The sequence below is a fragment of the Palaemon carinicauda genome, chromosome 8, assembly GCF_036898095.1.
Source record: "Palaemon carinicauda isolate YSFRI2023 chromosome 8, ASM3689809v2, whole genome shotgun sequence".
Taxonomy (NCBI): domain Eukaryota; kingdom Metazoa; phylum Arthropoda; class Malacostraca; order Decapoda; family Palaemonidae; genus Palaemon; species Palaemon carinicauda.
This window is the reverse complement of record NC_090732.1, coordinates 57,814,508-57,842,068: the sequence shown is the minus strand read 5'-3', so window position 1 is coordinate 57,842,068 and position 27,561 is coordinate 57,814,508. Positions and strand designations below refer to the sequence as shown.

Sequence of the window (27,561 nt, the reverse complement as noted above, 5' to 3'; positions counted from 1 at the left end):
TAGCATTACATATAAATCCTTTGCCATTTATATCACTGCATCTCTATTGTTGATTATATTTCCACTTTAGTCATTTAAAGCAAACATCGATTGGCGTCCTGTTTCAAATCTTCTTTTGATCAATGTTATGTTTCTTCCTTTCTTTAGTGTTTCCTCATTGTTGGTTTGATTATTTTCACGAATATCTTGGGATTTAAGTTTGTTTATTTTGGGGGGGATAGTTCTACTATTTCTACTCCGTCTCTTCGATTTTACCCTCATTTTCAATCTTTTCTTTAGGAGCTTTTTGTCTTATCTAATACTTTTCCTCTATCAAGTCGAAGAATTTTTCCAACTATGACCTGTCCTTATCCCATTGCAAATTTAGTTAATTTACTGTTCATTTCGTTTTAACTTGCTTCTATTTTATCATGTAGCTAGGAGAAGCTATTTTGTATTGTTAAATTAAGCTAATCAGATTTTTTCTTATTACAAGAGTGTTTATCAACTTTATTAAAATTAATTTTTCTCTTACTATTTTCCTTAGATCTAAACATATGCTTCTCACCAGTCAATGATTGTTTGACTTTAACTGATTTAACACTACATTTTTAATTAAATTTACTTTTTTCACTGAGAATATAATCTATTTCATTTTTCATTTCTCCATTTTGGCTTCTCCATGTCCATTTTCTATATTCCTCATGATTTTGAAATTGTTTCTTTGCTGCTGAGAGCAGATCTGTTTTCATGTTAGTTCCCTGAGGCTTGTAATTATCCCATAACATGGCATAGGTGCTGGAGATTCTCGGAGGATGTTGTAGAAAGAAATATTTCAGTAGGGACAACCAACAGAATACCATATACCATATCCAGGGCATCTTCACCAGTGGTTCTTTGTTCCAGTATGAACCACTAAAGCTGAGTACCGTAAACCATTTAGAGTTATTGCGGCGGAACATCAAATCTGCTTTGAAGGTGCGATGAAAACATTTAACCATTCCAGGGATACTAAACCTCGCTATCCATCCTGAGAGTAAGCAGATGCATAAGCAGATGCCAATGTGGTAGTTTCCATGGGAATTGCTTCAGGCCAAAGAGTTGAATGGTTAATGACGGTAAACAGGTAACGATGTATTTGTGATGTGGGTAGGGGACCTACTAAGTCGAAATGAATATGGGAGCAACAACACTGAGGATGAAGAAAGGTGCCTACGCCTAATTCGGTGTGTTGATGTAGTTTGGAAGTTTGGCCTGAAGTACAGATGAAGACCCAATTCTTGGTATCCTTAGTAATGCCATGCCAAATAAACTTTGTCTTCAATAGCTGTGTAGTAGATCAGCGCCAGGAACCTGAATGGCCATGAATGAAGCCAAAGACTCTTCAGTGCATGGGAATATTACGTCAAAGGGGGGAGGGGGGTGACACTGAAGTCGTCAAAGAGGGTGACTTCCCAATGGAGGGATGTGCAGATTGTCCTACATGCTTGGTAATCTAGATTTTTTTGTTGTGTTTCCGTCTAGTCGTTGTAATCCAATCACAGGTTAATGGCAGCCAATGTGTTTCTTGACGGGGCATCGACAACAGGAACCATTTCCCCAGGGACGTGTTGAAGGGTGCAATTGTATTCAGCCACGGCAGAGAGCTGTCGGTGTTGATGGGCGAACCAAGTGTCAGACTGCCGAACAAAGGTGTGTACCAGAGGCATGTTGACCGTGCGAATGACGAACGTCGTATCTTCTAAGAATTGGCGAAAATGACTGACAGCCAAATGCACCACCACCATTTTTGTGGTTGCCTTGGACAATTTTCTACTGAAAAAGGTCAATAGGCAGGGTGAGCTGTTGACAACCTGATCGATTACTGCACCATTAGTGATGTCGCTGGCATTGGTGGAGAGGAGAAGGCCGTGTGGCATGGGAAAAGTGAGAGCGGCAGCAGTTGATAGGGAACTCTTTGTGTTGCAGAAGGCTACTTTTTGAAGGAAACCCTACTTCAGGTCTTTTGCCTTACCCTTGAGGGGGGCGGGGTGTAGAGAGGAGCAAGACTGGCGGTGATGGCTGGCAGGAACCAGTGATAAAAGTTTATCATGTCCAAGAATTCTTGCAGTGCTTTGACGATCAAGGACATGCAGAAGTTCTGAACAGCTACTACCTTCTCAGGGAGGGTATGAGCTCCTTCATGAGTGATGCGGTGCATTAAGAACGATAATTCATTGGTGCCAAAGGTACACTTGTCATACATGATTAAAAGGTTGTTATGTTGTAGGCAGTTGAGCATGATGCGTAGGTGATAGAGGTGTTCCTCTTTGGAAAAAGAGAACACAAGTAATATATGCGAAAGGGGAGGTACCCTTAAATGCCATCCATGAAGCATTGGAAAGAAGCCCCAGCATTACAAAGGCCAGAACAGGAGTAATTAAAGGTGTATGTACTGAATGGTGTCCTGTCGCCGGTCTGCGTTGAGAGAAAACTTTTGGGAGGGATAGTGATCCGGTTCTGTCTTCATGTTCAGACACCTGCAATCCTAACAAGGGAGCAGGGAGCCATCTTTCTTCAGGGGGATGTGTAAGGGTGATGACTATGGGGATTGAGGCCTTTTGACAAAGTTCCATTTCTTCCATTTCGGAAAACATTTGTTTAGCAGCTGCCAAACAATCTGGTGCTAGATACCTGAATCTTGTGAACACTGGCAGCCCCATTGCCCTGATATGGGGATGAATACTGTGCTTGTCTGGAACCATGGGCGTTTGTCGATGTTCTGGATGGAAGACTTCTTGGTACAATGTGAGGAGGTTGACATTGGGATCTGTGGGTGCGCTGATGTGGAGAGCGAGCTCAGAGTGTAATGGTTGAATAGGTATTGGTGAGTATGAGTTGAAATTGACTAACCCTCTGTGAGCAGCATCAACCAGGAGGAAGAAATGGGAGAAGAAATCTGCACCAAGGATTGAAAATGTGGAATTGGCAACGAGAAACTTCCAATTTCATATTTGGTGCTCCAAAACGACAATGTGAGTGTTTTATACCTGTGGGTGGGGATTGTAGATTCATTGGCAACTACCAGTCATACGTCAGGAGGCTTAGAATAACCACGCCGTGTTTAGGAGAGTGGTCTTGGGAGAAGAGAAGGCCAAACATCAGTGTACACCAAAAAATGCATAATGGTACCTGTATCATATTAAAAAAAAAAGATTAGCGATGGCCTACTTGCAAGTTTTTCTGGCCACTGACAATTGTTAGCACATTTCTTCGCAACAGCCCCAAATCTAGATTGTTAGTTGGGGCATGAGCAAGAGGGGCATGTGTTGGTGATGACAGGTTTGTCTCCACTCCAGCAAGTTACGTGGTGGGTTTCTGTGTCCTTCCACATTTACGTCAGCTTCAGTCATTGTTGAATACTGTAGTTGTCTACTTCCTCAGGGGTGGAGGCATTGATGGGGGTCTTTAAGGTTCTGAAGTGGCTGTTCATAAGAGCTTTGACTTTGGTCATCAGGTTCTTCATGTGCAAAACATCGGCATCGAGGATGGCAGCACGTGCAGGTTTAGGTAGGTGTCGTGCCTAAAGAGCAGGAAGTATGTTCACTTCCTGAGGAGAGCCATCTGCAGCAGATTGCAGGAGAGTGATACTGGTTATTTCCTTGGGGGCAAGTGAAGCCTTTTGGTATCCCAACATCTGTTGAGAGAGCTGAAAAAGCTTGGCTATATGGGTGGCTGACAATGGTGAGTACAGCTCCATGAAATACTTTTTGAGGACGTCATACTCTATTGGGGCGTCCGCTCGGTCGCAAAGCCATAATTTCTTGAAACGTGTCCTGGGGAATTGCTGCAAGGATAGAGTCTGCTTTGCTGCTGGAGCAAGTCACGCTCATACTGTGAAACTGAACTTCAGCACGCTCTAACCAGGTGAACGCTTCTCGGCTGGCTAAGAGCAGCAGTTTCATTGAGAAAGTGTGTGTCGAGGAGTCAGGTTCGGGGCGGTATTGTACCAAGTAGGCCACAGCAGTGAGGGGAAATACGGGTGATAGCTATTCCTCTGGCGGATATCAATTGTACGAGTGAGCTGTTAGGCTGTAACAGAGGGGCGAGGGAATGCAACTCAACTTTATTATTATTATTATTATTATTATTATTATTATTATTATTATTACTTGCTAAGTACAACCCTTGTTGGAAAAGCAAGATGCTATAAGCCCAGGGGCCCCAACAGAGAAAATAGCCCAGTGAGGAAAGGAAACAAGGAAAAATTATATATTTTAAGAACAATGACATTTAAATAAATATTTCCTATATAAACTATGAAAACTTCAACAAAACAAAAGGAAGAGAAACGAGATAGAATAGTGTGCTTGAGTGTACCCTCAAGCAAGAGAACTGTAACCCAAGACAGTGGAAGACCATGCTACAGAGGCTATGGCACTACCTAAGACTAGAGAACAATGGTTTCATTTTGGAGTGTCCTCGTAGCCGGGCTAGAAGAGCATCTTACCATAGCTAAAGAGTCTCTTCTACCCTTACCAAGAGGAAAATAGTCACTGGACAATTACAGTGCAATAGTTAACCCCTTGGGTGAAGTAGAATTGTTTGGTAATCTCATTGTTGTAATGAGGTCAGAGAAGAATTTATAAAGAATAGGCCAGTCTATTATGTGTAGGCAAAGGGAAAGTGAACCGTAACTAGAGAGAAGGATCCAATGCAGTACTGTCTGGCCAGTCAAAGGACAACATAACTCTCTAGCGGTAGTATCTCAATGGGTGGCTGGTGCCCTGGTCAACCTACTAAATTTACCTATGAAACACTAATACTATAGATTACCTAACATTACTTGCACATACTAACTAGCAAAAAAACTATACTATATTTCTTATCGTCTCACATTATATGCACATTTTAATGTAACTATATAACGTGCATTGTAACAATATTGAGATTTTTATTTACAGTTATAATGGAAACTGAAATTTCTTCTGTACAAAAGTGATCATATTTTTATCACGTTAACAGTAGCAGAATTGAAAAATCAAAGCATTAAATTATTGTATTTTGGAAAATCAAGAACTTGCAAGCAAGAATGTCATAGAAATTAAAAAAAAAAAAAACCCAAGATATGAGCTAGCAAGGTTACACAATTGGTTTATTATCAGTTCAGGGAAGAACAAGCAATAAGACAAAAAAACAATACCATTACAGTGTATAAGCATGTATGAAACGTGCGGTACAATTGAGTGAAAGTAAAAGAACTACACACTTGCTTCGAAAGGAACAAGGAAAATGGCATTTTTTTTTCTAATAATGAAAATCTTGTATGTAACTAAGATAAATTTTGTAGTACTAATGAAAGAACTGATTAAATTAAATAAGAAGTAAAAACTGAAAATCATTCCAACGTATGCACCAAGAAAACTCCATACAGAGTACGACATAGAAACTTCTATGAAGATCTTGAGATATCTATGAAAAAACGTAAGACTAAATCTACATTTTTGGGGGGGTTATTTCAATACTACTAAAGTAGGTTAAAAGAAAAAAAGAGAAGAGAATCAGCAGTAGGTAAATTTGGAGTGGGCCCAAGGAATGACAGAGGAGACATGCTTGTAGAATTTGCTGAAAGAAACGATTTTAAAATCATGAACACCTTCTTTTATAAAGAGGAACATACAAAATGGACATGGAGAAGCCCAAACGAAGACACGATAAATTAAATCGATTGAATTCTCGATGAAAAAATCAATTTATTTAAAGATGTCACAATGTTAAATCACTTAAAGTCTAACGACCATAGACTGGTGAGAAGCAAAATTTGTTTAGATCTTAGAAAAGAGAGATAAAAATTAATTAAAAATATGAGTATAAAACATTCCTGTAATAAGAGAAAAATCTGAAGAGATTAGTTTAACAATACAAAATGAAGAAATGGAAGCAAGTAACGAAGAAATGAACAGTGATTTAATTGAATTTGTAATTGGATCACCACAAGAAAAAGATGGAAAAATGCTTCAACTAGATTAAGGAAAACTATTAGAAAAGACAAAACCTAGTAAAGAAATGATTGAAAATGAGGGTAAAAAGCAAGAGAGATGAACTAGAATTAGTAGAACGATCCAAAACATTAAACAAATTAAAAACCCTAGATATTCATAAACAACATCAGACTAAAAATGAGGAAACACTAAAGAAAGGAAGTATAAAATTAATGAAAAGAAGACTTGAATCAGTGGGCCAACAGATATTTGGTTTAAAGGGTGAAAATGGAAATATTATCTCAAGATGTTTCTATCCATGACCCTTATTTCAACGACAATATACTGTTTTCTTTTTCTTTTTCCTAACGTGCAAGGTATCCCTTGTTCGTATCTACTCTTGTTTTCTCTTATATTTCCGTACTGTAACTTTCATTCTTGGAGCAAGAGACGTCCTTCATTGTTTCAACGACTTTTATATATGTATAATTTCTTATTAATGAGATATTTGCTGAACGAATGATTAAATTAGTTTTCAAAAATTCCACCTGATCTCTAATACAATCAAACCTCTTTGATGGCGAACTTTTAAAGTTTTCACCCTCTCTATAGAGCGCTGAATGACTTTTTTGGTCCCAGCGCGTGGCCACCTGGCCAAAATTCTATAATTAAGATAGAATCTCTCTCTCTCTCTCTCTCTCTCTCTCTCTCTCTCTCTCTCTCTCTCTCTCTCTCTCGGTAGTTTTACAGTTATCCCTACCCACACTAGAACTTTGTGTTTTTTTTTTATTGCTAAGTTTAAAAAGCTATTCTATGGAACATCGCTCTGAAATACGGTAACAAAATCCTAATATCAAGCGTCAAGTTTTGCTTTTACAACTATCAAGCTTATCTCTTTGAGTATCCCTAATAAATTTCCATACTCTTCCTTATAGCGCACCAGCAGCATTATTGTTCACATTTAAAGAAATATCCTTGTTATCCAAACCTCTTTTTGTACTTTCCAGCCCTGTTGTTATTTGTGCTTCATATAGGTTGAATTTTCTTATCAATAACTTCGAGATCCTAAGAATATCTAATATGTGGACATCCTTGAACTAATTAATGACTACTGCAAATATCTGATGTTTTTTGACTGTTCACAGTCTTTTAGATTTCTGTTTACACGTCAACACTGTGACATTTTTAATCAACGAGGATTATTCTTTGCGATAATATGATTTAATTTTCAATGTGATATGAAATGTTACATTTTTTCCCAGTTCTTTTGGTAGGTAGTGGGTTGGCCAGGGCACCAGCCACCAGTTGAGATACTACCGCTAGAGAGTTAATGGGTCCTTTGACTGGCCAGAGAGTACTGCATTCGATCCCTCTCTCTGGTTACAGCTCAGTTTGTCTCTGCCTACACATATACCAAATAGTCTGGTCTATTCTTATCACTGAGATTACCAAACAATTACTTGTTCAAGGGCTAACTACTGCAATGTAATTGTTCATTGACTACTTTCCTCTTGGTAAGGATAGAAGACGCTCTTAGCTATAGTAAGCAACTCTCCTAGGAGGACACTTCAAAGTCAATCCATTGTTCTGTGGTCTTGGGTAGTACCATAGCCTCTGTACCATGGCCTTCCACTATCTAGGCTTAGAGCTCTCTTGCTTGGGGGGGGGGGGGGGGGAGGCCACTTGGGCATGTTGTTCTATCTTATTTCCCTTCCTTTTTTTTATGTTTTTATTTTGATCGTTTATTCTTCTCCAGTAATTTACTTTTTTTCCTTTTTCCCTTTCCTCGTTGGGCTATTTTTCCCAATTGGAGCGCTTGGGCTTATAGCACCTTGCTTTTCCAACTAGGGCTATAGCCTAGCTTGTAATAATCAAAATAATAATAATAATAATAATAATAATAATAATAATAATAATAATAATAATATCGAAGCTTACTCATCTGTAATAATGGACAATATCAATGGCCCCAAGTCGTTTGGTAATCCTTGCGTCACGCCTAAATTTGTACTTATTAGTGATCTTTTTTATTCTAACTCAAATTTCATATATGTAAGATGGCCTTTAATTATCATGCTGTCACACTGTCATTCGTCATCGTCAGATGTATAACTTGCCGTGTTTGTTATCTTTTCCTGAATACTGTCTGCTGTTTCTTTTTTTTTTCTTTTTTTTTTTTTAGAATTTGAGATTTTGGTGTGTAGTGGTAGTATATTATTTTTCGTTTACATAGAATATTTACTTCCTTAGCTATGTTTCTTGTAGATTTCATAACATACTCACATTATAAATCCAGAATTCAGTAAATAATATATATATATATATATATATATATATATATATATATATATATATATATATATATATATATATATATATATATATATCATTAGAAAGTAACTTTGAAGATTAAATGTTATCTTCGTCAGACGTTTCCCTTGTGTTCTGTCTGTGGCCCTTTTTATCTAATATAGTTAGATATCCAAAGGGCCCTTCGTGTTTAACCCTATCCAAAAAGGGGTTCAAGTGATTCTTGGACTTAAAAAAGAAAAAAAGAATCTTTGAACGCACAGCTTTCAGGCATTTTTTCTTTATGTGATTCATAAAATATGTATGGTAAAACTATGAAATTTCCAATTTTAAAGAATGATTCTGTCAACTATGCAATATACTCAAGTCGTCCATTCAGATTCTTTGGAATACAGCGAGGTTTAATTTTTTTTTTTTTTGTCAGAATATTCTTATTAAATCTATTAAAAGGAAATGGGAATTATCATTTTACTGCTTTATAAATAGCGTTAATTAATGCACAAATTGAATTCTGTACTTGTTACCCACCCTGATAAGGTTATGTAACGAGAGAGAGAGAGAGAGAGAGAGAGAGAGAGAGAGAGAGAGAGAGAGAGAGAGAGAGAGATTGTGAGTGTATTTACATCTGCTATTTGTAGTATAGTAATACCTTCCTTCGACAATATTTTTTATTATTTGCAAACTTATATGTAAAACATGTTAAAATACAAGCAAAGAATGAGGTTTTATGTGTGCACCCGGAGGAGAGCTGACCATTATCCCTCTTCTGGTCTTTCGTATGAAGAACAAAAGGTGTAAGGGACTGGTGCATTGGTCTACCTTGGCTGGCAACTGACCAAGTGGGGATTGTCTGGGTGCAGGAGTTAGTTTTGTGTGGCCACGAGAGAGAGAGAGAGAGAGAGAGAGAGAGAGAGAGAGAGAGAGAGAGAGAGAGAGAGAGAGAGAGAGAGAGAGGTGGGGGAGGGAAGGAGGGAGTGAGGAAGGAAGGGGGTCGCACACGCACTTACAAACTCACTGTGAGAATGAGTCTTAAAAAAACTTTCTGAGAATACGTGAAAGTCCGGTCTCTCTTACTGTGTGTGTAGAGAGAGTTGAGGGAAGAGCGCGTTTGATAGGTGCCTCTCTCTCTTTCTCTCTCTCTCCTCTTCTCTCTCTCAAAATAGTTTTGCAGTTATCCCCACCCACCCTACGCTTCTAAGTCTAGTGAAAAAAAGGTGTGTTTTGTGTAGAAATATAGTGATGCTCGAAAAGTCTCCACTCGGGAAGTCTCCTTGCTTGATTTATGCAATATTAAGTTGTGTTCACATACAATGAAAAAAAGTATTAGTCATGAAACCATTTGAAAATAAACTGTAAAAAATTGTTACTAGTTAACTTAGAGGTGATGTTCGTGCTCACATCCAGTGCCAACCCAACACTGTGGCACTGTATTTTGAAGTGCCTGTCACAAATGTCATATTTATAGGGAGTGGTGCAAAGGAAGTCTTCCCTTCAAATTATTTTGAAAATACAATAAAAATCGTGTCTGAAAAGAAATAGAAATATAATAGAGAGATTATGGAGACTACAATATTACGATTTTTATAGCTTCTATTTGAAAGGCAGTGGGTAAGAGTCGACAAGAAAGTCGTTTTCGGAAAGTGGTCCTCTGTGTTGTACAAGTTCTAATTTCGTCCCAGGGAAAGAAAATGCCAAATGTCTCTCTCTCTCTCTCTCTCTCTCTCTCTCTCTCTAGAATACATGCTGTCTACTTACATAGGCACACAAACACACACATACACACACACACACACACACACACACATATATATATATATATATATATATATATATATATATATATATATATATATATATGTATGTGTGTGTGTGTGAGTGTGTGTATGTGTATCTAATTTTATTCGTGGTAATTAATACTTTTCCAGTAATTGTGTAAATGCGCATGTCTATAATTTTATATATATATATATATATATATATATATATATATATATATATATATATATATATATATATATATATATATATATATATATACTCGTGCGCACGTTTTTATGTATGTAGAATAACATTAAAATAATTTCTTGATGCCATTCTAAATAAGATGAATATTTTTTTCATAGTAATAATGGTCACTTGTTGAAATAAGATTTCAATTAGGCTCCTTTTCGGGCTCACATTCACGAGCAAGATTTTCATTATTTCTGCAGACAGAGTAATTCTAAAACAACTATTATGGCGTCTGATTAGAAGCTTTATCTATTTTTAGGGGAAAGTGAGGGCTTAAAATTTTTCTTTTGTCTTTAGAAGTACATAAAAGCACCGATTGACTATAGAAGAAGACTATATGATGCCCATATGGAAAAGAGTGTAAGTTTTCGTTAGATTTCTTGTGGTGTACATCGTTCTCTCTACAATTGTTTCCCGAACCTTTTTGATTTTGATGAAAGCTTTTAATCTTATCTCCTGAACACACATTCATAGTTTTATCTATTGATTTATAGTGAAATTCAGAATGCAGAATTTAAACTAAATCCCCATTAGTCAAATCACCTGATTCTTTGTTAGGACACTTAACGATGCAATATTTTCATCGCACAACACTTTTTTATTCTTAAATAATATTGGAGTCAGGATCCCCTTCATTGTTCCATCTCAGATTATGAAATCTTTCATTTGCTGCTACAAATGAAAGAAGATTTTTAGTCTCGTACATGTTAACTGTTTACTTTTCTAGTTCTCACTATTTCACCATAAAGAAGTACTATGATCACCGTTCATACAGACATTTCAGAAATATTTCACGAGGGTCATATAGCCGTTGCTACCCTTTAATACACAGGCCTACAAACTGAATTGAAAAGTTAAGACAAAAAGGAAAGAAATAGAGCATTGCGTGATGTTATGTAGGAAACTGTTTTAGATACATAGAATTATATGAAATGGTGTGCTTTATATCATCATGAAGAGGAGATTATGAATAATTATGATTTCTTTTTATTTTATTTTCTGTGTTCAATGAACAATTTCAGCAAAGGTTCAAAGTTTAGGGCAACAAAATTCCTGTTAGCTATTTTGGAAAATCCAATGAATCCTATAGTATTTAGATAATTTTAGGAGAACTTTTTCCAGTTATCACTTCATAATATATATATATATATATATATATATATATATATATATATATATATATATATATATTTATATATATATATATATATATATATATATATATATATATATATATATATATATATATATATATATATATATAATTGGGATTCTCGGTGACCCTTTAAACTTTTTTTACTGATCTAATTCAATATTTCAATTGAATAATAAATGCTCAAGATACGATTTCAGTTATAATTGCAGAAAAAAAAAAAACTTCGTCTAGATCTGAAAGTTCTGATTTCCGTCTTTCATAATCGTGCTGTTACATGATTGTTGCCTTGAGCAACATATATTCATCCCGAAGTGGCGCTGCTATGGCTCTATATCTGGCACTGTGGCATTACACGGTGTTCAGCTACTCTCTCGTCTTGGCCTAGTAAAACACGTGTTGGGTTGTAAAGGGTGAAACTGATATGCTTGAAGTTAACCCTTTAGATTTATTTCGGTTTTCTGTTTTAAGGACAACGTAAAATATCCTTATCAAGCTACTCTCTCTCTCTCTCTCTCTCTCTCTCTCTCTCTCTCTCTCTCTCTCTCTCTCTCTCTCTCTCTCTCTCTCTCTCTCCTTATATATATATATATATATATATATATATATATATATATATATATATATATATATATATATATGATTAAGTAAACCCACAAATCCTTAAATTGCGATAGTGGTTATATTCCCATTAACTCAATTTAGCATAAAAGGTAACATTAAATTTTTGAGGTACTTACTGCGTTGTTGAAGATAGACAAACGTAAGAGCCCTTCCACTAAAGACCAAATGATTCATTTGCAATCAAAAGTACCTGAAATTAATAACGCTTAACAAATGAAAATCTTACGACCCATATATTTCTATGTAAATTTCTACCTTTAAAGGTTCTCCATTGAATTTATTAGCTACAAAAATTAGTCAGAATCGTGTGATGTAGTGTTGATATAGTAATTTAAACCAGTGCGTGCAGTGTTTTCAAGTGGCTGTGCTCTTATTTGGATCTCTTCTTTTTGTTCGTCCCCGCTGTTCCCATTCTGAATCCTCAAAGTCAGGTATCGCTTATACAGTATTTTGGCATATTCGCTAACCGTGTTTCCTTTCATTTAAAATATTTGTAAAAAAATCACGTGGATTGTTACTGCACGCGTTTGCATAAGAGATCACGGGATTTGTTTTCCATTTCTTGCACTTCAATCTGGTAATTGAAAACTAAATGGTCAGACAAAAAAAAATAAATAAATAAAAAAACCACTTTTAACATGTTTTAATAATTGTGTAGTAATCTAGCAGACAAGAGCGTTGAAACCGAATGCATCTTGACCTAAAACTTTTTCATATCCACAGCACGGGCTAGATTTATCGTAAATTTTTCTTGCATTAGAATATCGTTAGAATCACATCGGCAAAACTTTACTTGAATCCCTCCTAACCTAAGAACTGGATACGATATAATCAATTAATGTACAGGGCACATACGTTGAAGTGTGTATGTTTTTGTAAACTTAGTTTAGGACATTCCATGATTCACCCCTGCCCAGGGACTCATTATTTCCTCTAGTCCTGGCCCACTTAGCTTACATTCCTAATGTAGATTGAACGCTATACTCATAATAATCACTGGTTTTATCAATACAAAAGGTGAATAGGTAATGCTCTTTCAAAACTATTAGAAATCAAGGAACTATCACGTTGTATATATATATATATATATATATATATATATATATATATATATATATATATATATATATATATGTTGTCATACCGTAGTAAGAGGGAGGTGCGTGAGCGTATGTATACATATCTATCTAAATATTTAGCCGTCATTTTTGACGGGTTTCGTAGACAATTATATCATAATATTAGTTCTTCCTTTCACCATAACTATAAAATTTCTTGGTGCTGTCGCTAGTTTCTATCTATATTATGGTATTCAACTTGCGTTCCACTTCCTGTCCTTCTAGAAATTACAAAGTATAATTCTTGAATAGTTCAGTGATCTCTCTCTCTCTCTCTCTCTCTCTCTCTCTCTCTCTCTCTCTCTCTCTCTCTCTCTTGTCGCTAGATGTCTTGTCAGTTTTAAATAGGTACTATGCCACCAACCACTGTCTTATTGTGAAGAAAGCGAGATCATTCACTTTCCAAGCACCATATTATACAACCACTGCCGCTACTTTTCACACATTTTCTTTATGCATCCAACTAAGCCTCGCACTGTTCGGCTTGATGTTAACATATCCTTTGTGCAATGCAACTTTTGAACTCGTAACGATCCTCTGAATCTTAGTATCGACTTGTTATAAATAGAATGAAAATCCATAAGTAGAATATATCATCCTCTATATTTTCGAGACGGCACATGTATTATAAAACTCTGAGAAATTATAATTTCGGAATTTGGGATGTTTAGATTCGTGTTTAGACTCCAAAAACATCTTTTAATCTAAGATCTACTGTTACGAGCCTACTTCCAATTTTTCTGTTTCCCTCTGACCTTGGTTGGGTACATTTAAAATGGTATCCAAGTTCTCATCGATTTATGTGAATCATGTTACTTGCGCCTTCGTATCATCTATTTCTCAAATCTGTTACAAGCTGTCGTGATGATTATTCATATATATGTGCGGCTGAAAATGTATCCATCATGTATGAAGTAATTGTGCATAATTGCAAAGTTTTTCTTCAATACAGCACATTCTAAAATGGGTTGTATGTAAGCTTTACTCCGAACTCCCAGTTTTGGGACCTTATCTATATTGTTTCCAATTATTTTCTCCTCCTGATTCTCTTTTAATCTTCGTCTTTTCCTTATATCATTTGGAATTTTTTGACTCACACAGAGAAAATATTTTGGCAGTTTTCTTATAGTGTTGTTTAAGAGCTTTATTTCATGTAATATCTAGCATTTAGTTTAGAAAATGTTTCCTTAAGCTCTATGTAATTATTTGCTTAAATTATATGATCTGAATTATTCCAGTAAGCTTAAGAAATTAATTTTCTATTTGCAATGAAATATTTCAAGTGATTTATAAATGGAGTACCTTATAAACAATTCGTTATAACAAAAGCCTCATAATCTAATATTTTTCATGCTATCCCTGGGGTTTATTTTTTTCATAAGAAATTGAAATTAAAGTAATCAGAGGTTATATATAAATAAGATAAAGCAAAGTCTTAACTGGACATCTTTTTCATGGCTGAAAATTTATCGCAATAAAGAAAAACTCTTTAAAGTTATTTGTCCTCGTTTCTCACCAACTGACACAACTGATGAATATCTAAAGATGTATCTAGTTACGCCTACTTTCAAATGAAAAATGATAAGAACATTTGCTTAAGTTTTATTTGTGTTTAAAATTGAAGAAAGATCAAATAAGAAATCAGCATCACTCACTTTGAAACTGGTTTTGTTCAAATAAAGACTAAAGGACAACACTTCTACTGTTATAAGGTAAGCTGCTATTCTAGGTTACTAATGAGTTTAAAATATAACCTGTTCATTTTACCTATGACTGCATGTTGATTATTTTTCTGTTAATAAACCACACTAGGAAGGTAAAACTATACATGAAAATAAGATTACAAAACTAAACAATAGATTTAAAGTTCTCAAGAAAAGCATGGAACGAAGACTTTTTAGCTGGTGCGCTTGTATATTATGATGTATGTAAAGATTAGATAAACAGTTTTATACTTGAGTTAACCGACAGAAATAACTTTCTCAAATGTTCATCCTGGTTTTATTTTGTCACCTGTCAATCCAATGAATGGTCACTGGAAGTTTGATGTATATTCGATAGTCAGTGTCCTAATTAAATACATACCAATCCATGTACAGTTTAAGGTAGAGACAAGAATTAACTTGGCTCATGTGTGACATCCCAAAGAATTGATGTAGGAACTGGGAGGTGTGATGGGAAGCACACTGGATTGTTTTGTAATACTTTCTCTTGTCGAAATATTGTGCACAGTCAGAATGTGATTCTTGATTGCAAATTTAACTTTGAGGAACACATTCGGCCTGTTACTTTTTAAATTTCACACAAAAATAGCTTGCTGAGAATGTCTTATAGGATTATTGGTGACTAATACAACTTGAAGAAGGATGGAGAAATATTAAAATCTTTCAATCTACCATTTTTCCGAGTATTGTTCTCATGTCTGATATACAGCTCATGATTCACGTTTTAAAGTTCTTAGTTCTGATCTTGATATTATTATCTGGTACCTTCGTCCTGTTATTTCTGTAAACATACTACATAAAGATTTTCATTATTCTGACCATCCATAGCATTCAAATATTCCCGGATTGTACTATCCTAAACACAGTACTCAGTATACACTTAATTCTAACAGTGTTGCCCGCTCCCTCTACAAGGCTCAACACTGTACAGTATTCTAGAAGTTTTATTCCAGCTGTGACCAGATTGTGGAATGATCTTCCTAATCTCACAGTTGAATCGGGGAACTTCAAAAATACATACTTGCTGCAAATGTTTTTATGTTGAACAGGTTGACATAAGTCTCTTTTCATTGTTTATATTTGACAGATCTATTTTAACGTTGTTACTGATCTTAGAATATTTTATATCTTATATGCATTACTTCTCAAGTATAGTTTATTTATTTCCTTATATCCTTTCCTCACTGGGCTATATTCCTTGTTGGAGCCCTAGGTCTGGTAGCACCCTGATTTTACAACTACAGCCTTTGATTGGCTGATGATAATAATAATAATAATAATAATAATAATAATAATAATAATAATAATAATAATGACAGAAATGGCGTATCTGTTAATGAAATCTTTTTAAATAAGTGATGTACTCTACATATATACTTTCTTCTAAACACCCTACTTTGCCTAAAAATTAATTTTACCGTAGTAGAATGATAACTCTATTATGAATTGTAACGGACATTATTATGGAATGGTATCAGTTGCCCTCAAACGACAGTTGTAAATACAGAAGTTGATTTAGTTAAATAGCTTGCATAATAGTTGAATGATTATTGTTTATTATCGAGATTTCACGAGAAAGGACAATGAGTAACACTGTTTTATTAACGAATTATTTGGTTGTGTAATTCTATATATTATTAATGCCTCATTATAGGTCTTCATTAACGTATTAAGAACATAATATTAGTCAGATGGTAGTGAAGCTTTGGGACATGCAATTACAAGAAGAAAGCCATGGATATCAAATGATGCTTGGGATACAATAAAAGGACACACAGACAGAAATTTATTGTTGAAAGTTTTTGAGGAAGTAATGGAAATTACAAAGTAGAGCATGTTAAGTATTCCAGTATTGATAGTGAGGTCAAAGGAAAAGCCAAAAGTGAATGGCTGATAGTATTTAGACAGGAAAGCAGATGAGGCTGAAAAAGCTATGAATTCAAGTAGTGGCTATGGAGTAAAAATATATCATGGAATTATTAATGAAATCTCTACGGGGCAAATAAAAAAGAAGCTTATACCCATAAAAAAGAGAGATTGATCTCTTATAACAACAGAAGATGAAGAAAGGCAACATTGGATGGTACACTTTAGTGAGGCCGTGAATAGGAGATATGAAGGGAACAATTTGATTGATATATATTTGACGCTGAGGAAGACCTGGATGTGCCCATGGATGAATTCAGTGAGTTTGAAGTCGAACCTATCATTAAAAAACTCAAGAAATGTATAGTCCCTGGTTATGATGGAATAACTGTTGAGATGATATTGACCAAAAATGAAGTGACTCACAGAATACTTACAAGATTATTTCGTAGAATGTAGCATGAGGAGGCAAAACCTGATGGATGGGAGCTGGGAGTGTTGGTGAAATGGCAAAATATTGAGATCTGACTGATTGCAATAATTACAGAGGCATCACAGTAACGTTAGATGTCATGAAAATATATAGTATGCTTATTATAAAGAGACTAGAGAAAAAGATTGATGAAAAGTTGAGAGATGAATATGCAAGATTTAGAAAAGGCAGAAGTTTTCGTGACCAAATTTTCATTCTAAGACATGTAGAGCAATGTGTAGAATATGGAATCCCACTGGTAAAGGCAAATGTGGACTATAAAAAAAGCCTTTGATAATAGTGTGCACTAGCCAATGTTGTGAAGAGTCCTGTTATCATGGACTTCCTGTTGAATATGTGAATTTGATTAAGCTTGTCCATGAGCATAGCAAGTGCAAAGTAAATATTAGGGGAGCCCTATCAAATGAATTTTCAGTGAACAGGGAAGTACTCCAAGGGAATGTGTTGTCACCTATATTGTTTAGGATTTTGTTATACATAGAAGAGAGAAGGTGAGAAGGAGTAGACTGGATAAGTAATAGGAAATTAGCTGATCTAAAGTATGTTTATGGCGATGTCCTTATTAGCAGAAAACCACAGGATTTGCAATGTTTGCTTACTAGAACACATGAAATATAAGAAAGAAAGGGATGATGAGAAGTGAATATGCTATGGAAGATGAAATATCAATGGAAAGAGAAAAGATTAATGAGGATCGATCATTTAAATATTTAAAAACTATGATCTCTAATACAGGGTCTTTAATATTGGAGTTTAATGGAAGACTAAAAACAAGCAAATGAGACAATGGCTAGGTTAAGTAAAATTTGGAAATCAAATTGCCTCAAATTACATATAAAAATCAGACTGTAAGTCAGTTTATTGAGATCGATGTTATTGTACGGACAAGAGTCATGGCATGACAATGAAAAAAATATCCAAAGGATTTTGTAGATTTCAGGACAAAGTCCTCAGAAGAATATTGGGAGTTAAATGACAGGACAAGATTAGAAATTAAACTATAAGAGAGATTACTCGAGATCATCGTAAGGGGTAGATGGAGATGGTTTAGGCATGCTCTTTGCACTTCCCAAGAGAGATTAGTTCACCAAACTTTTAACTGGGTTCCACAAGACACTAGGAAATTTGGAAGACCCAGACCTACATGGCTGAGAACTATGGAGTGTGAAGTAGATGATAAATGGAGAAGTATTGGTATTTAGAACTCAAGATAAAGACGATTGACGAACTCTAACCTCGGTGCTTTGGGTCAATAGGCGTAGGAACACATGATGATATCATTGTAAACATTCTCGAGTCAAAACCTGTTTCGAGTTGATCTTCAGATGATCCTCTTCAAGAAATAGGTTACTTTAGAATTTTATTTTTTTTTCCGTGTCCTTTAGCACTTATATTTTAGTGTATATTAGGCCTATTTGTAGTAAAATATTAATGGAAAAACATGAGCTCTGTCATAGCTAAGTTCCAGGCAGTCATGCCAGTAAAACCCCACCAATTTGGACTTATATTCATGTTAATCTACATTCAATGCCGGTCATGTTATAGCTCATATTTTGGAGATAATGCTCTCTCTCTCTCTCTCTCTCTCTCTCTCTCTCTCTCTCTCTCTCTCTCTCTCTCTCTCTCTCTCTCTCTCTCTCTCTCTCTCTCTCTCTCTCTCTCTCTCTCTCTCTCTCTCTCTCTCACTTTATGTTTTCTGTTAAATGTATGCACTCTCCACAGTTTACTCCAAACTTCTCTGCTGTCCTCAGAGCATCACTTGACGAAGATGCACCAAGACCTCAACTCCGGCCAGGGGGCCATAACCTAGTTAGGGCAGTATGTGAAAATCTTCGACACCTTGATATCGGTGTACCTGAGCAAGCAGTCATCCAAGATTTGCCACCATGGCGGGTTCCTATTCCTGCTGTCACTTTCACACCAACCGCTAAAGATGCCCATACCAGTCTACACAAGCAGCTGGTTTTGGAAACGATATCCAAAGTGTCAATTTCAGTTCCTGCAGGACACCACATCTACGTTGACGGCTCAGTACAGGCAGATGGAAGTGCAGCATGTACTATGTTCTCCCCCACTTTATAATCTCCTGAGGGTGGGTGGCATGGTCGCAGGTTGCCAAACTCATCCAGTTCCACTTATTGCGAACATTAAGGTATATGGGATGCAGTAACTCTACTTGTCAGAAGAAATTTGAATGGATTGGTGATCTGTGACTCCAAAGCTGCACTCCAGGCACTGACATATTCTAGGCCCAGCTGTGGCCGTGTTGTGCAAAACATATTGTGTCAACTGGCTGCTGCTTACAATGCCTCGCTTGTCGTGTCCTTCATGTGGATGCCCTCCCATATTGGGTTTGCCAGGAATGACATGGTGGACAGTCTTGCTAAAGCTGCCTGCACGCTGGACCTTGATGACAGAAATGCTGAGCCCTCACTACGCTGCCTTAAACATAAAATATATTCAGCAGCTTTTGCCTGTACAATACAGCGTAGGGATGCAGAGAGGGGCACTAGTGTTTCCATACAACATCATGATAACTTTCTGCAGAGCCGTCCCATGTACCGGCGATGTGCACTCATGGTGCGTAGGCATAATGTCGTAAGTGCCAGGATAAGGTTGGGAAATCATCCTGTGTGGCAGGTTGGACAGACACTAGATATACCACACTACACCTCATGTAAACTGTGTAACCTTGCTAATGCCAATAACCTTGAACACTACTGCCTTCATTGCCCCACTGTCAGGATTCTGTTACCTCAAGGACAAAATTTACTTCAAACCTGCCAATATTTACTCAAAGATGACCACCTAGACGTAATTTTGACTCGTCATCCACACTTTGGTGGCTGCTAAACTGTCTGTTGCAGTTGTTGTGATAATGAAATACGATCTCATATATGTTATTTTTGTAACTGATATACTGATGATTCAATGCTGTAATTTTTTTTTTTGTTGATTTCTGATGTGCTGTATGTAACTACTAATATGTAACTTTGTTTGACGTCTTTGAGCGTAATAAATTTCTCTCTCTCTCTCTCACGCCAACAGCATTCTTTGAAATTCGTATTCTCTTTTTTATATTCAGATAAATTATATATATCCTTTTATAAAAAGTTTCATTGATAGTGATGCTTAGCTACTTTGATTTCTCGTATAAGGCATCCTTTAATTAAGTTAATGCACATCCATGATGGTCTCTTGAAATAAGTAATTGATTCAGGGTAGCTGTTGGGTACTAACAGAAAGGCGAGGAGAATTTATGTGACTTTATTCAGCAATGGTAGAAGCTTATTTTTAAACAATTGAGGGCAACAATGGCAAGCTTAAATAGGTTTTTCTATTATCAGTGTGGGAGAGGGCGAGACATACAAAAAAAGAGAAAAAGCAATAGCATTACAGTGTATGAGCGTGTGTGAAACACGTGCGGTATATACTTCCCCTCCTTAAAAATTACATACGTGGGAAATAGGGTGCCCTGTTCTTCAGAGGAACACTGTAGGCTGGTCATATGGCAGGAGAGACACAGGTTTTAGGTGATCTTCTTTGCCACAAATTTTGAATAAGAAAGACTTAGGTTTGCAATGAATAACAAGGTAAGGGCTGTGTTAGGGGGCGTCAGCGGTGACTTGCTAGCGTCGGTGTGCACAAAGATATACATTGAGGTGTTTACGTTTTTCCGTATGTGTTGCTCTGCTTGGGGCTTATAAGTCAGGCGGAATGGAATAAATACTCCAACAACGTGATGTAGGCACTGCAGATTGCTGGAAGAAGTAGCAGACAGAAAATAATCAGCAGGGATGACCAATAGGTTGCCATATACCATTTCAGCTGCCAAGACATCCCGGACATAGTTATGAGCGGTCCTCAGTGCCCAGAGGACCCATGGTATTTCAGTAAACTAGTTAGAGTACCTGCAGAGGAACATCAAAGCTGCTTTGAGGGTACGATGAAAATATTCAACCATTCCGCTCCCTGGAGAATTATAGGCTGTCGTCTGATGTATGGTGATGCTCAAGAGATTCACTAATGATTTCCATAATTGAGAGGTGAAAGTGCTACCCCTATCAGAAGTAATATGCTCAGGAATACCAAATCTCACTATTCACCCTGAGAGTAAGGCGGATGTACATGAGGCGGACATAACAGTGTGCATGAAATGGTTTCAGGCTAACAAGTGTAGCAGTCAATGATGATAAACAGGTAACGTTTCCTTGTGATATGGATTAGTGCACACAAAGATATGCATTGAGGTGTTCAAGTTTTTCTGTATGTTTTGCTCTGCTTGGGGCTTATGAGTCAGGCGGCATGGAGTAAATACTCCAGCAACGTGATGTAGGCACTGCAGATTGTTGAAAGAGGATGCAGACAGAAAATAATCAGCAGGGATGACCAATAGGTTGCCATATACCATTTCAGCTGCCAAGACATCCCGGACATAGTTATGAGTGGTCCTCAGTGCCCTGAGGACCCATGGTATTTCAGTAAACTAGTTAGAGTACCTGCAGAGGAACATCAAAGCTGCTTTGAGGGTACGATGAAAATATTCAACCATTCCGCTCCCTGGAGAATTATAGGCTGTCGTCTGATGTATGGTGATGCTCAAGAGATTCACTAATGATGTCCATAATTGAGAGGTGAAAGTGCTACCCCTATCAGAAGTAATATGCTCAGGAATACCAAATCTCACTATTCACCCTGAGAGTAAGGCGGATGTACATGAGGCGGACGTAACACTGTGCATGGAATGGTTTCAGGCTAACAAGTGTAGCAGTCAATGATGATAAACAGGTAAAGTTTCCTTGTGATATTGGTTGGTGCACACAAAGATATGCATTGAGGTGTTCAAGTTTTTCTGTATGTGTTGCTCTGCTTGGGGCTTATGAGTCAGGCGGCATGGAGTAAATACTCCAGCAACGTGATGTAGGCACTGCAGATTGTTGGAAGAGGATGCAGACAGAAAATAATCAGCAGGGATGACCAATAGGTTGCCACACCATTTCAGCTGGCAAGACATCCAGGACATAGTTATGAGTGGTCCTCAGTGCCCAGAGGACCCATGGAATTTGATTAACTAGTTAGAGTCCCTGCAGAGGAACATCAAAGCTGCTTTGAAGGTACGGTGAAAATATTCAACCATTCCATTCCCTGGAGGATTATAGGCTGTCATCTGATGTATGGTGATGCTCAAGAGATTCACTAATGATGCCCACAATTGAGAGGTGAAAGTGCTACCCCTATCAGAAGTGATATGCTCAGGAATACCAAATCTCACTATTCACCCTGAGAGTAAGGCAGATGTACATGAGGCAGATGTAACAGTTTGCATGGGAATGGTTTCAGGCTAACAAGTGTAGCAGTCAATGATGATAAACAGGTAACCTGTCCTTGTGATGTGGATTGGGGAATTACTTCGTCGATGTTAATGTGGGCAAAACGACGCTGAGGTTTAGGGAAGTTGCCAACTCCAGAATCCTTGTGTCAGTGTACTTTTGAAGTTTAGTATGAAGTACAGGCGCGGATTAAATCCTTCGCATTCTTAGTAATACTGTGCCAAATGAACCTCGTCTTCAGTAGCTGTGAAGTAGATTAGCATGAGTGAGGTTAGGCCATGGATGAAATCAAACGCTTGTCGAAGCATGAGGGGAAGTAGGTATCCATGGTTGTTGCCTCCCAGTACTAACATCACAGAGGAGGGTGGTGTTGAAGTCGTCGAGAGTGACGTCTTCCAAAGGGAGGTTGCACTGGATGTCCTGCATGCATGGTACTCTGGATCTTTCTGTTGGGATTCTGTCAATGCATTGTAATCCAATCTCAGGTTAATGGCAGCCAATACATTTCTTGACAGGGCATCAGCAACAGGATTCATTTTTTCAGGGATATGTTGAAGGGTGCAGTTGTATTCAGCCACAGCGGAGAGTTGTCGGCGTTGATCGGTGGATGAAGCGTTGGATTGTTGAGTGAAGGCGTGCACTAGAGGCATGTGGTCTACGGAAATGATGAAGGGCGAACATTGTAAGAAATGACGAAAGTGACGGGCACCGAAATGCACCGACATCAATTCGCAGTCAAAGGTAGAGTAGCCGGATTCTTCCTTGGAGAAATTTCTACCGAAGAAATCCGATGGGTGAGGCAAGCCATTAACCATCTACTCAATAATTGCACCAATATGGATGTTTCTGGCATCGGTGAAAAGGAGAGGTGCATATTGCACGGGAAAAGTAAGAGCAGCAGTAGTTGATAGGGCATCCTTTGCATTAAAGAAGGCTGTTTTCTGAAGGGGATCCTACTTCAGGTCTTTTGGCTTACCCTTGAGGGAGGCATAGAGGGAGACAAGAATGGCAGCAATGGCTGGCAGGAACCGGTGGTAATAGTTTATCATTGTCCAAGAATTCTTTCAGTGCTTTGACGGTCGAGGACGTGCTGAAGTTCTGAATTGCTCCTACCTTCTTAGGGAGGGTATGGGCTCCTTCAGGAATGATACAGTGCCCTAAGAATGATAATTAATTGGCGCCAAAGGTACACTTGCTGTATAGAAATACAAGGCCCTTATGATGTAGACGGTTGAGCAGGATGCGTAGGTGACAGAGGTGTTCCTCTTTGGAGGAAGAGAACACAAGTATGTCATCCACATAATATACCCAGAAAGGGAGGTCCCCTAAAATGCCATCCAAGAGGCAATGAAAAGTAGCCCTAGCATCACGAAGGCCAAAATAGGAGTAATTAAATGTGTGTGTACCAAATGGGGTGGTGATAGCGGTCTTGGTATGTCTTATAGGTTCATGAACACCTGATAATACCACATCAAGAGGTCGAGTATGGAGAACACCTTTGCTTGTGCAAGTAGATATTAACATCAGCGATGTTAGGCAGGTGGTAGTGATCCAGTCCTGTCTGCATGTTCAGGTGTCTGTAATCCCCACAATGGTGAAGGGAGCCATTCCTCTTCAGAACAATATGTAATGACGATGACTATAGGTTTGAGACCTTATGGTAAAGGCCCATTTCTTCCATTTGGGTGAATATTTGTTTTGGAGCTGCCAAACGATCTGGGGCTAGACGGCTGTATCTAGCAAACACCGGGTGTCCCGTAATTTGCATATGGTGATAAATACCATGATTGTTGGGAAACCTGGGCGTCTGAGGAAGTTCTGGACAGAAGACCTCCAGCTATGACTCTAGGAGGTGGACGTAGGCCTCCCTTAGCGTGCTGATGTTAACTGCGAGGCTGGATGGGGTGGGTTAAAGTGATGTTGATGGATGAGGCTGCACTGAGTAAACATTGATGTGCCACATAAACCAGGAGGTGAAAATGGGCAAGGGAATCAGCATCGAGTAATGGCAATGTTTTGTCGGCAATGAAAAATTTCTAATGGGTTTTGGCACTCCCAAACGATAGTGCAAGCCTTGTACCTGTGGGTGGAGATTCCAGATCCGTTGGCAGCTACCAGGCAGACATCAGCAGGCTTAGAATGACTGCTTTGTGTCATGGAAAGGGATGTTGGTAGAATGGAACAGCAAGCATCACTGTCAACCAAAAATTAAATACTCGTACCTGCATCATGTAAAAAGAAAAGATTAGTCACAGGGGAGATTACCACTGCAAGCAATGGCCTACTTATAAGTTTTTAGCCAATGACAACCGTTCGCACATGTCTTTGCAACAGCCCAGGTTCTGAAGTGGTAGTAGCATAACTGTGGCTGATGGGTGTCAGTAAGTGGCCGTAAAGATCGTTGGTTGGAGCGTGAGTGAGGGGAGGCATATTTCTTACCACATTCACTTCAGCTTCAGTCAGTGTTGAATAGTTCTCCTCTTTGTGAGGAGTGTAGGCGTTCATGGAGGTCATGTTGACTTTGGTCATCAGGTCTTTCATGGGCAAAGTATCGACATCAGGGATGGTAGCGTGTACAGTTTTGGATAGCCGTCGTAACCAAAAGGCACAATGTAGGTTCACTTTCCGAGGAGAGCCATCTGTGGCAGGTTACAGACAAGCAATACTCGTCATTTCTCTGAGAGCAAGCAAAGGCTCTTTGTCTCTCAACAGCTGTTGAGAGCATTGTAAAAGGTTGGCTATATGGGCGGCGGTATGTTTTGAGGTTGAGAGACGCTATAGGGGTGTCCCCTTAGTCGCAAAGCCAATTGGAGATTTCTGGGAGAATGTCCTCGGGGATCACCGCGAGGACAGAGTCTTTTTGCTGCTTGATCGAGTCACAACGTTGATGCGAAACTGTATATTATATAAAACAATGGAAACTTGCACACATAAAACTAGTACACTGTTATTAATTAGTTGTCATGCGTTTATATTAAAAGATTAGTTCTATTGAAAGACGACCCCCGTGTATCCGAGACAGGAGAAATTAAGAAGTTTTTCCTCTTTCAACTGTCCTTTTGCAGCATCATTATTTCAAGTTCATTTTAATAAATCTTTGCAGTATTGTTCGTTTGGCAGAAATAAATCTAATTCCAATCATATCATTATAGTTTATTTAGATAAAAGGTCGTAAAACTCAGTCCTGCAATCAAAGGGGAAGAATGAATAGTGTTTAAAAGTGTTACCTTAGCGAATTACCATACTGTATGGGAAGAAGTGCAAGGTCTAAGATCACGTTCAGCTAGTTAACAAGGATTTGTGAAGAAAATAATACTTCAAGAGTCATTGACTTTGGAAGTCAAGGCTTGGAAGGTGACAATCTGGTGAACTGTCTTTCCCATCCACAGATTCTTCATAGACCTTTGCAAATATTGACCAATTTTCAACTGGCTATGCGTATTCGTTTGGAATTAGATTACAAGCGTACATGCATAAGCACATACATATATAAACGTTCTGGAATATGTGTGGAATATATACTGCGCTCGGTAAATATATAAAGGAAATTTTATAAGTCTTTTGCTTGTTTCAGATTTAGCATAAGTGATACAAGTAATAAAAACAGTGTTACAAATAACACAGAAACTTTCATTGTATATCCCTGCAGGTAACATTACATTTAAGATATACAGTATATAAGTTTAGATAATATGATATAAGAAAATAATGACAATCAAATAAGCAAAATGCTCTTGTAACTTTCATAGAGGGAAGACCTCGCATCACATATATGTATTAAGATCCCAATACACTTTGTTCAACAATAAAACATGAAAATGGTTTGGATCCTTGAGTAGGTAAATACATCTCGAGCCCTACTGTTTATAGCTTTAGGGATACTTTCGTAAATAGCTCTTGGCAATATTATTGTATGTACAATATCAATGTCAATTACGACTGCTTTAATGATAAAAAAAAATTCATAGGTTTTTTTTTTTTTTTTTTTTTTTTTTTTTTTTTTTTTTTTTTTTTTTTTTTTTTTTTTTTTAGCTGGTTTGGGCTCATGGGAAAAGAATTCCAGAAATTCAAATTTTGTGCCATCATTCACAATATGAAGAAGAATATACAGTTGAAAATTAATTTCACTTCATGTTATATGGTATAGCTTTCTATGACAAAAATGTTTAAGGGATAGGTACTCTGTGGGATGGTGTTGTTTTGCCACAAGAAATATACCGTGCATCTTTCGTCAAACACCTTTTTTATGTTAATTATAGTTATCTATCATCTTCATAAGAAATTCCATTTGACGACATTACAAAATTGCAGGATTCTGAATAATATAATAGATATAGCAGGTAACAAAACATTATGGACAAGATGCCAGTTAATATGATATGCTTGAAGTTTAGTTTGAGTTCAATCATTCGTTAGCACCATGATAAGATTTCATAGACTGTTTGAAATGGCTGCCGGCCCTGTCAGTTTGGTTTTGATTTTTTACATTGTGAATTCCTCAAATCCCATTCTTTTCCATCTACAAGAATTTAAATTTCCATGGAAATTGTAAGCTCCTGTTTAGGACTGAAATGTTATTCTATAGACTATAGACTGGTGTATTTCATGATCAAATTTATATTTTCTATGAGTACCCGACAGTATACAGGCATGAGCCTAATGTTTAAACATGCCGTATTTCAGCTTCAGTACGGTACGGAATCGCTGGGAAAATGCATGTGTGCTTTCATGACCAGATTGAATTTTTTAGTATCTAAATTTTCTTGTATTTTTAGTTCTGAAACTTGTAACTCCGAATATCTTAAATCCGGAAAAAATTAAAAGGAAAAGAGACCCTAACTGACACTTCGTCAGTTAGGGTTTAACGTTTAAAGATGTTGAGGTGTCCAGTAAAAGATGCATCTAGATATATAAAAGAAATATTATAAAGTTCAAGTGTATAACTAGTAAATTTCATACTCTCAAATAATTAAACATACATAATAATTTATATA

General features: G+C 37.2%; 1 protein-coding gene across 7 annotated transcripts in view; it reads left to right on the top strand.

Moving 5' to 3' along the window:
• LOC137645738 (muscle calcium channel subunit alpha-1-like) overlaps nt 1-27,561 on the top strand; it is a 1,524,573-nt gene that overhangs the window by 744,430 nt on the left and 752,582 nt on the right. For 2 of the 7 annotated variants that reach the window (XM_068378635.1, XM_068378631.1), the window contains exons 1-2: nt 9,323-9,463; nt 14,537-14,866. The exons of the other annotated variants lie outside the window; for them this stretch is intronic. The gene's annotated coding sequence lies outside the window, so the exon portion shown is untranslated. Of the gene's footprint in view, nt 1-9,322; nt 9,464-14,536; nt 14,867-27,561 lie in introns of those variants that run through there. 7 annotated transcript variants of the gene reach the window in all.